The sequence below is a fragment of the Castor canadensis genome, chromosome 1, assembly GCF_047511655.1.
Source record: "Castor canadensis chromosome 1, mCasCan1.hap1v2, whole genome shotgun sequence".
Lineage (NCBI taxonomy): Eukaryota > Metazoa > Chordata > Mammalia > Rodentia > Castoridae > Castor > Castor canadensis.
This window is the reverse complement of record NC_133386.1, coordinates 193545779-193555018: the sequence shown is the minus strand read 5'-3', so window position 1 is coordinate 193555018 and position 9240 is coordinate 193545779. Positions and strand designations below refer to the sequence as shown.

Sequence of the window (9240 nt, the reverse complement as noted above, 5' to 3'; positions counted from 1 at the left end):
TGTTGAGCTGGGTTTCTTTTTCTGACCCTGGCTCTCCATTTCTTCCTGACTTCACACTTGTATCTTTTCCCACTGCCCACTCGCTATGTGGGGTGATGCTGAGAAATAGGTTTCCTGTATCATGTTGAGTCCCTGAGTATTATCTTTCTGAGGTTCAGAGACCTCAGATTCAAACTCAAGGTCCACAATTTATTACTGGTATGGGGTCTTAGGTAAACATATTCGCCTCTTGGAGCCTCAGTTTCCTCAATTGTAAAGTCAACATGGTAATTTTTTTTTCTGTTTACTCAAGTGGCTTGTGTGAAAATCATATCTGATAATGGATATGAAAGAACTTCATATGTTGTAGACAACTGTCATTATAATGATAATAAATAAAAACAAATGCATAGAATATTGCCATTCCCTGCATCCTTTAATGAAAGCAGGCTAAAAGAAAGATAGAATCAGAAGAGAGGAGAAATATCACATTGGCCAATATATTGAATCAACCAGAAGAAAATAGATATTTAGGGCTTCATACTCTCTCTTAACGATAAAACAGTATGGGCTAGACTCTGAATCCACAGGGCTCCTATACTCTATGACACCCTGAAGGCAGTGTATAGGGTTTGTAGTCAAATAACCTGGATTGAAGTCCATCTCTGCTAACTGGATAGAGTTACTTAAGCAAGGTCTCTCTGTGACTCAGCGTCTTTTTAGTAAAATAGGAGCTATAATAATGGTACTTATCTTATGAACCTGCTCACACTAGGTGCAGCAATCCATAAAAAGCACCCAGAACAGCAGCTGGCATACAGTAAATGTCAACTTTGATCAGACTCTGCTAGTTTCCTGCTCATGGGGGGGTTCATCATTTTGCTTTTGCTCCCTTGTTGAATAAAATAATGAGGCCCAATAATGACCAGGAAGAGAGCAAAGAAAAAAAAATCTATCTAATGAAAGATTTACTAGAATAGAAAGGATCTTAGCAACTCTCTAGTCCAACTCTCTCATTTTAAAAAAATGGGAAAACTGAAGCCCAGGGAGGAAATATTTTTCCCAGGGTTACATAACAAATTCAGTTCAATTTATTGACTCTTCTCATGGCTATTATATGCCAAGCATCATTCACACCCTCATGGATAAATGGATGAATAAAAAATACCTCTTGCCTTTGCAGAATACTTTTTTTTTTTCATTTTTCTTTTATTATTCATATGTGCATACAAGGCTTGGTTTATTTCTCCCCCCTGCCCCCACCCCCTCCCTTACCACTCACTCCACCCCCTCCCGCTCTCCCCTCAATACCCAGCAGAAACTATTTTGCCCTTATCTCTAATTTTGTTGTAGAGAGAGTATAAGCAATAATGAGAAGGAACAAGGGTTTTTGCTGGTTGAGATAAGGATAGCTATACAGGGCATTGACTCACATTGATTTCCTGTGCATGGGTGTTACCTTCTAGGTTAATTCTTTTTAATCTAACCTTTTCTCTAGTTCCTGGTCCCCTTTTCCTATTGGCCTCAGTTGCTTAAAGGTATCTGCTTTAGTTTCTCTGCATTAAGGGCAACAAATGCTAGCTAGTTTTTTAGGTGTCTTACCTATCCTCACCCCTCCCTTGTGTGTTCTCGCTTTTATCATGTGCTCATAGTCCAATCCCCTTGTTGTGTTTGCCCTTGATCTAATGTCCACATATGAGGGAGAACATACGATTTTTGGTCTTTTGAGCCAGGCTAACCTCACTCAGAATGATGTTCTCCAATTCCATCCATTTACCAGCGAATGATAACATTTCGTTCTTCTTCATGGCTGCATAAAATTCCATTGTGTATAGATACCACATTTTCTTAATCCATTCGTCAGTGCTGGGGCATCTTGGCTGTTTCCATAACTTGGCTATTGTGAATAGTGCCGCAATAAACATGGATGTGCAGGTGCCTCTGGAGTAACAGTCTTTTGGGTATATCCCCAAGAGTGGTATTGCTGGATCAAATGGTAGATCGATGTCCAGCTTTTTAAGTAGCCTCCAAATTTTTTTCCAGAGTGGTTGTACTAGTCTACATTCCCACCAATAGTGTAAGAGCATTCCTTTTTCCCCGCATCCTCGCCAACACCTATTGTTGGTGGTGTTGCTGATGATGGCTATTCTAACAGGGGTGAGGTGGAATCTTAGTGTGGTTTTAATTTGCATTTCCTTAATTGCTAGAGATGGTGAGCATTTTTTCATGTGTTTTTTGGCCATTTGAATTTCTTCTTTTGAGAAAGTTCTGTTTAGTTCACATGCCCATTTCTTTATTGGTTCATTAGTTTTGGGAGAATTTAGTTTTTTAAGTTCCCTGTATATTCTGGTTATCAGTCCTTTGTCTGATGTATGATTGGCAAATATTTTCTCCCACTCTGTGGGTGTTCTCTTCAGTTTAGAGACCATTTCTTTTGATGAACAGAAGCTTTTTAGTTTTATGAGGTCCCATTTATCTATGCTATCTCTTAGTTGCTGTGCTGCTGGGGTTTCATTGAGAAAGTTCTTACCTATACCTACTAACTCCAGAGTATTTCCTACTCTTTCTTGTATCAACTTAAGAGTTTGGGGTCTGATATTAAGATCCTTGATCCATTTTGAGTTAATCTTGGTATAGGGTGATATACATGGATCTAGTTTCAGTTTTTTGCAGACTGCTAACCAGTTTTCCCAGCAGTTTTTGTTGAAGAGGCTGCTATTTCTCCATCGTATATTTTTAGCTCCTTTGTCAAAGATAAGTTGCTCATAGTTGTGTGGCTTCATATCTGGATCCTCTATTCTGTTCCACTGGTCTTCATGTCTGTTTTTGTGCCAGTACCATGCTGTTTTTATTATTATTGCTTTGTAATATAGTTTGAAGTCAGGTATTGTGATACCTCCTGCATTGTTCTTTTGACTGAGTATTGCCTTGGCTATTCGTGGCCTCTTGTGTTTCCATATAAATTTAACAGTAGATTTTTCAATCTCTTTGATGAATGTCATTGGAATTTTGATGGGAATTGCATTAAACATGTAGATTACTTTTGGGAGTATAGACATTTTTACTATGTTGATTCTACCAATCCATGAGCATGGGAGATCTCTCCACTTTCTATAGTCTTCCTCAATGCAGAATACTTTTTGAAGTGTGTAAGATACAAAGTAAAGTTATCATGGTTGAAATTTAACCCAGAAAATACTGGATTAAATGAAATGTCTTGTGCTTTGCTAATCTTCTTGAGGGAGTTTCCCATGAGCAGTATACGACAGAAGTCTTCTGTTCCCTTACAGTTCATCTTGTGGGGTTTGTATTCTGTGGCACATCTTATGGAAACGTTACTCTGGCTAGAAGTTCTCAGAGTATCTGGTAATGGGAATAATATGAAAACAGATTTATGAGAAGTTCACTGATGATGAGACAGAGATGGAATGCAGACTAGTGCTCAGGTGGGCTTACCTTTGAGGCAGAGAGCCCTTTTCCCTCTGCTGGTTCTTCTATGTAGATGAAATGTCCTTCCAAGAAAAACTGAAGAATGGTACCAATAAATGCCCAAGCCTGCACAGCAAGCTAGTAAACATACTGAGATAATAATAATGGCAGAATGAGGTTGCTAGCTATACCTTACATAATGTCGACTATATGTCCAGCCTATTTTTATTTGTTATGTTACTTGTCTTAACACAATCGATTCTCATAACAACCTTTCAAGGTAGGTACTGTTATTTGCCCCATTTTGTAGATGTGGAAACAGTCATGGGTAGCTCAATAACTTGACCAAGTCATGAAGCAAGTGAGTGGAGGAACTGATGTTTGAATTTAAGCAATTGGATCCTGTCTGGGCTTGGAACCATAATTGGAGTAGCTTTGGGTGTGACATGTATTTGTCCTTGTCTGCATCCTACTTGTAGGTATAGAACTAGCTATTCCAGAAATTGTACTTGTTTGGCACTTTGATAAGCCATTGTGGTCACAAAGAGTGAGGTAGAGAGATTAAGATTGGGATGGGCAGAGTGGCTACCTGTGTGTGAGGGACAGGAAAGGGAAGAGTCTTCCAGCACATGTCTGCCTTTCACCTGTTCCAAGGATTTGCCTCCTTTGTGTTTATTTATTTTTTGGAGGTACTAGGGCTTGAACTCAGGACCTACATCTTGAGTCACTCCACCAGTCCTTTTTGGTGAAGGGTTTTTTCAAGATAGGGTCTCATGAATGGCTTTGAACCACAATCCTCTTGATATCTGCCTCCTGAGTGGTTAGGATTATAGGTGTGAGCCACCAGCACCTGGCTTCTCTATGTTTATTGCTTTCTTTATGCTCAGTTATTTGCTTATACTCACCTGAGGCATTTCCTGTGTTGTATCTTGTTTCCAAGTTATTGACATAGATTTATGGATTTTCCCTAGACAAGTCATAAATGCTTGAAGGCTGAGGCTAGTTCTTATTCCTACATTCAGATTTCCCACTGTATGGCTTTTTTCAATCATTATTATTAAATGAACAAATAAGTGAGCTCATATCACTGAATAGAAATTTAAAAAATCTCTCCAAAGTGGAAATAACAGAGGTGGAACTTAGTGTTGTTCACCAAATACTTTTATCTTTTCACCTTCCAGGCATATGATAAAGTGATATTTATTCACCTTCCTTGAAATTAGATAAGGCCATGTAACCTGCTGTCAAAAGTGAAATGTGAGTGAAAGGGATATGAGTATTACCTGTGGGGAAAAGGTTTAAGAGCCAATATCCAAATTATCATATTCTTTCTCTGTCATGATGAAGGCAACATTTCAGACAGTGGCCTCCACCAGGCTGAGACCCAGAGTGTCTCAGAGCACAGTCCTCCATTGACCCATATTGGACTTAGAACATAGGAGGGCAGTGAACCTTTGTGATTCAAGTCCCTGAGATTTTAGTGCTGTTTTTTTCTACAGCATAACCTAGCTCATCCTGATTGAGGTACCACTGAAGATTGTCTGAGAGATGATTTTGAAAATGAATATCACTCTTGTTGTGCATAAAGAGAGAACAGAGAGGATATGAGCGCTTGAGTTAGAGGCAAAGCCCTAGTGTGTTCAGGATCCAGTTTTAAGAATAGCAGAGGAGTAAAGGAGTAAAAATGGAGCTATAGTGTGGAGCCCTATGGAGATGCCCAGTGGAACTGGAAGAGTCATTTGATCTATAAGCTATGGTGAGGGAAGTGGTGGGGAACAAGGAAGGGAAAGATATATGGTGGTGTGCAGAAGAAAACAATGTATTCTATTCTGATCACATTAAAAGAATTGCATTAATTTCCATTATTCTCTGTATAAATCAGAAGATCAGGGTTATGTAGTATGCCACTCTCTTTAGGTGGTACGTGTGTGACAGGTCTTAACATCCATGGTCAGACATGCTTCTTTTGTTTCTTTGCCTGCATAATCCTGGAGCCATTAGAAATGGAGTCCCCTGTATGATTTGGACTTGGGACATTCTGTCTCTGTCAACCCTATAGCTATTAAATGGTCTCAGAGGCAAAACAGCACACTTTCCATTCTGCATTTTAATAGCAATTGCTCTCTCCAACGCTAAAACATGATTGTCTTATTGTCAGTTATAGGGCTTGAAATGAACATGGATGCATAAAAGTGTTTGACATATTTTTTGTAGCAGCTAAGACAAAATGAGTCAGGGATGTGAGACTCCAGGTAGGGGCTTCAAAACCAGGAGATTTAAAAAGCGAAAGTGGCTTTGGCCAGAGAGAATTGAGAAGTCATCAGGTCAGGCTCTGTTTTAGTTGAGCTTGCTTGGTTTCCCTTACTGCAAATGGGCCAGATTGAAAGAAGATAAAGGCTGCTGTAAGAGAAAGTGGAAAGTGGGCAGAGGGAGGACTGCCCAGAGGTCTGAGTATGGAGGAGAAAGTTACATAAGGCTTCAGAGAAACTCTTTGGCGAGATTGTTTCGGCTCTGCAGATGAAAGAAGATGTGGAACAAACACTGGGAGAACAAAGGCAGCAGGGGAAACCCAGGCGGCCTCAGCAGATAAGTCAGGGGAGGAAGACAAAGGGAGCTAAATTTAAACAGGAGAGAAAAGATGCCTCAGCGGGCCAGGAGCAGTCTATAAATACCTTGAAGGCAACAAGCTCCAGAAAGAAAGGAAGAATTATTCACTGTCTCCCCAGATGTAGGACAGAGACAGGGGCCAAAAGGAAGCTGAGCTGGCATCAGGATGCTGGGACCAAGGGAACAGAGCCATGTTTGTCAGGATTGGGCAGCTAGTGGAGGATCTGGCTCCCGGCTGGCTGCTCACAGTGGGATCTTCTCCAGGCTCTTGAGACTTCCTGCCTGGCCTGCCTCAGAGCCCACAGCCCCTTGCAGAGCCATGTCTCTGTTGACCATGAAGAGTCTTCTTGGACAGATGGAATCCCCTCAGCTCTGGGTAATAAAAGCTATTGGCATGTTTCCAAGTCACTTCACTTCTCTCAGTCTTTCCTCCTTGTATGGGGGAAGCTAAGTGCTATTTACCTAACAGGGATTGTGCGAGGATCAAGTCAGATTTTATATGTGAAAGTGCTTTGGAAGACTTAAAGCCTATGACAGATGGAATAAGTTTGCCCTGTCTGATAACCACCTGCCTTTGTTTTCATAGGCTCTGTTTTGTGATCTGTTCAGGAAATTGTAAAGGGGGTATTGAGGAGCTGGCCTAACTGACTCCATTTTTGTTACTCTCTGGCTTTATTTTGCCTTTAAAGGATTTTTTTTTTCTTCCTTAGCAACTACTATCCTCTGTAGTTACTTTGAATTTCCATAATATAGGACTGACTGAAAAACATTTTTATGACAAGGGACTGAAACTACTCCCAAGCAGGAGTGAATCTTACAGGAGAAATCACCCTATGATGAGATCACCCCTAAGTGGAAACAATTACCCTATAATGGGGACACAGGCTGTACCCTGGAGCAGGAGGAATCATCTCATGGGAACTGAATTGCTCCCCTCAAGTGAAGACAGAATAATGACTTCTGCAGAACCCTTTGCAGAACCAAAACTGAGAAATGACCAGCCAGATCACTGGCCTGACCAAGATTTCCTGCTCTGCCAGCTATACAAACCCCAACCCTCTACTTTATTTCCCTCTCCAGAAAAATTTCAAAGTTCCTGTCAGTCCCTTGAAGACAGATCTGGAATCACTGAGCATCTTTATCTGTCCTTTCCAATGTGAGAACATTGATTAAAACTCCCTTGTTTGTCAGATAATGGTGGCTCAGGCATGTAATTCTAGCTACTCAGGAGGCTGAGATCAGGAGATTCAGGATTTGAAGCCAACCCAGGCGAATAGTTCATGAGACCCTATCTTGAAAATACCCAACACAAAAAAAGGGCTGGTGAAGTGGTTCAAGTTGTAGAGGGCATGCCTGACAAGTATGAGGACCTGAGTTCAAACCTCAGTATCACCAAAAAAAAAAAGAAAAAATATATATACAAAAAAAACCCCACTACACTCAAAAATCCCTCCTTTCTTTGCCCTTTGCCCCCACTCCTCTCTTTGACTGGCTTACTGGCGACTAGTGGCTTGAGTCTGGTCTCTTGGGCACTCCAGAGCCAGGGCTTTTGTCCAAAAACTCTGGTAATAGTAGTAAGGTTTCTTTGTTCCCTGTTTCCCTGTTTCTCTCCCATTCTCCCTCTCTCATTTTCATGTTCCATTAGTTTTCCTTCAAATATTATTAATGTAGCTCTCTGTGCCCCTGCCCTGAAGCTATGCCCCTGAGAAAAAGCAGAGTCCTTTAAGGACTTTAAGGAGTTAATGGCACAAAAGGAAAAGATGGACATGGATCTGAATAGCTCCCTCTTGGTGTCACAAAACCATCACAGAGATAGGGGCTTGCCACAGATGGCCCAGGAGTGAAGGTGTGGTCCAGGTGGGAGGATCCATGTGTATCCATGTGCAGAGATGGGAACAGCATACTGTGCCTTAGGAAAGAGCAGATAGTGCCGTGAGGACAGGAGACCAGGCTGTGTCTTCTGCAGAGTGGCGTGAGATGAGGCTGGCATGATTTATAGAGGGCTGTATTGTGCAGGGTTTTGACAGCCATGTTAAGGACTTGTGTCCTGTTAGTTAATAGAGGGGATTCTGTGAAGGGCTTGGAGCAGGAGAGTACCACAATGACCTTTTCACTTTAGAAAGTTCTCTCTGTAACAGGGTGGGTAATAGGCCAGTGTCTTGAGCCAAGCACTGTTCAGCTACACACGTGTGTGTGTATATGTGTGTGTGTGTGTGTGTGTGTGTGTGTGTGTGTGTGTGTGTGTTTGGAAGGGAGTGTTGAGAAACCCGAGCAACCAGGGCTGAGGTAAAGGCTTGATTTTGAGGCTGAGGTGAAAGTGCTAATTAACCGAGGACAAGAGTCCAGGAAACTGTTGAGGCTGTGTTTCCTCGCTTAGTAGAAGATAATATAACACTCTCATCCCGTATTTCTCCTGGGAGGAAACACCAGCCTAGGATCCAGCTTCCATAACCAAGGGCCAGGTGCTGCCTCTTATCCATTTTTCCATCTGTTTACAATTGTGTTTGAGAAAAGGGAGGGATGGACAGGTAAAATAATACAACTATTAAAACTCCCCAGAGTGCCAGGAGAGGTAGTTCATACCTGTAATCTTAGCTACTTGGGAGACAGAGATAGGGAAGATCTCAGTTTGTGGCCAGCTAGGCAAAAAGTTCATGAGATCCCATCTCAATCACAAAAAATTGGGTGTGGTAGTTTAGCTTATTCCTGTCATTCCAGCTATTTGGGAAGTGTAAATAGGAGGGTTCCAGTCCAGATTGGTCTGGGCATAAATGGGACACCTTATTAAAAAAATAACTAAAGCAAAAAGAAATGGGAGTGTGGCTCAAGTGGTAGAGCACCTGTATGGAAAGTGCAAAGCCCTGAGTTCAAACCCAGTACCACAGAACAAACAAAAAACAAAAAAAACCCAAAAACTCCCCAGAGAATTTCATGGTGGAAAAAGGATAATGGCCATGTGTAGTAGAAAGATTTTGGAGGTTTCATTGATTCCCAACATCTAGTCTGAGGACAGTCATTCTGCCTTGCTGTTCCCATAAATACATGTAGAAACGTACTCTAGCAGCCATGTTTTTTATTACTTACTCTTGCTTCTTTAGTTACAGCCCCTGGGCAAGGGGTGGCTATCTCACTCAGGAAAACCAGTAAAGAGGTTGGGCTGGTCCAAGTTTACCTTCCCGAGAAAATTTGAATTAGGTAATAGAAAGGATTGTTCAGCTTGCTATG

The 9240-nt window shown here is 41.4% G+C and overlaps 1 long non-coding RNA gene across 2 annotated transcripts in view; it reads right to left on the bottom strand.

Annotated features, from left to right (window-relative positions):
* Positions 1–2705: 2705 nt before the first annotated feature.
* Positions 2706–9240, bottom strand: part of LOC141413719 (uncharacterized) — a 28185-nt gene continuing 21650 nt past the window's right edge. For both annotated transcript variants that reach the window (XR_012438555.1, XR_012438556.1), the window contains exons 3-4: positions 3436–3504; positions 2706–3342 (exon numbers count right to left, since the gene is read on the bottom strand). This is a non-coding gene — a long non-coding RNA (uncharacterized lncRNA). The remainder of the gene's footprint in view (positions 3343–3435; positions 3505–9240) is intronic.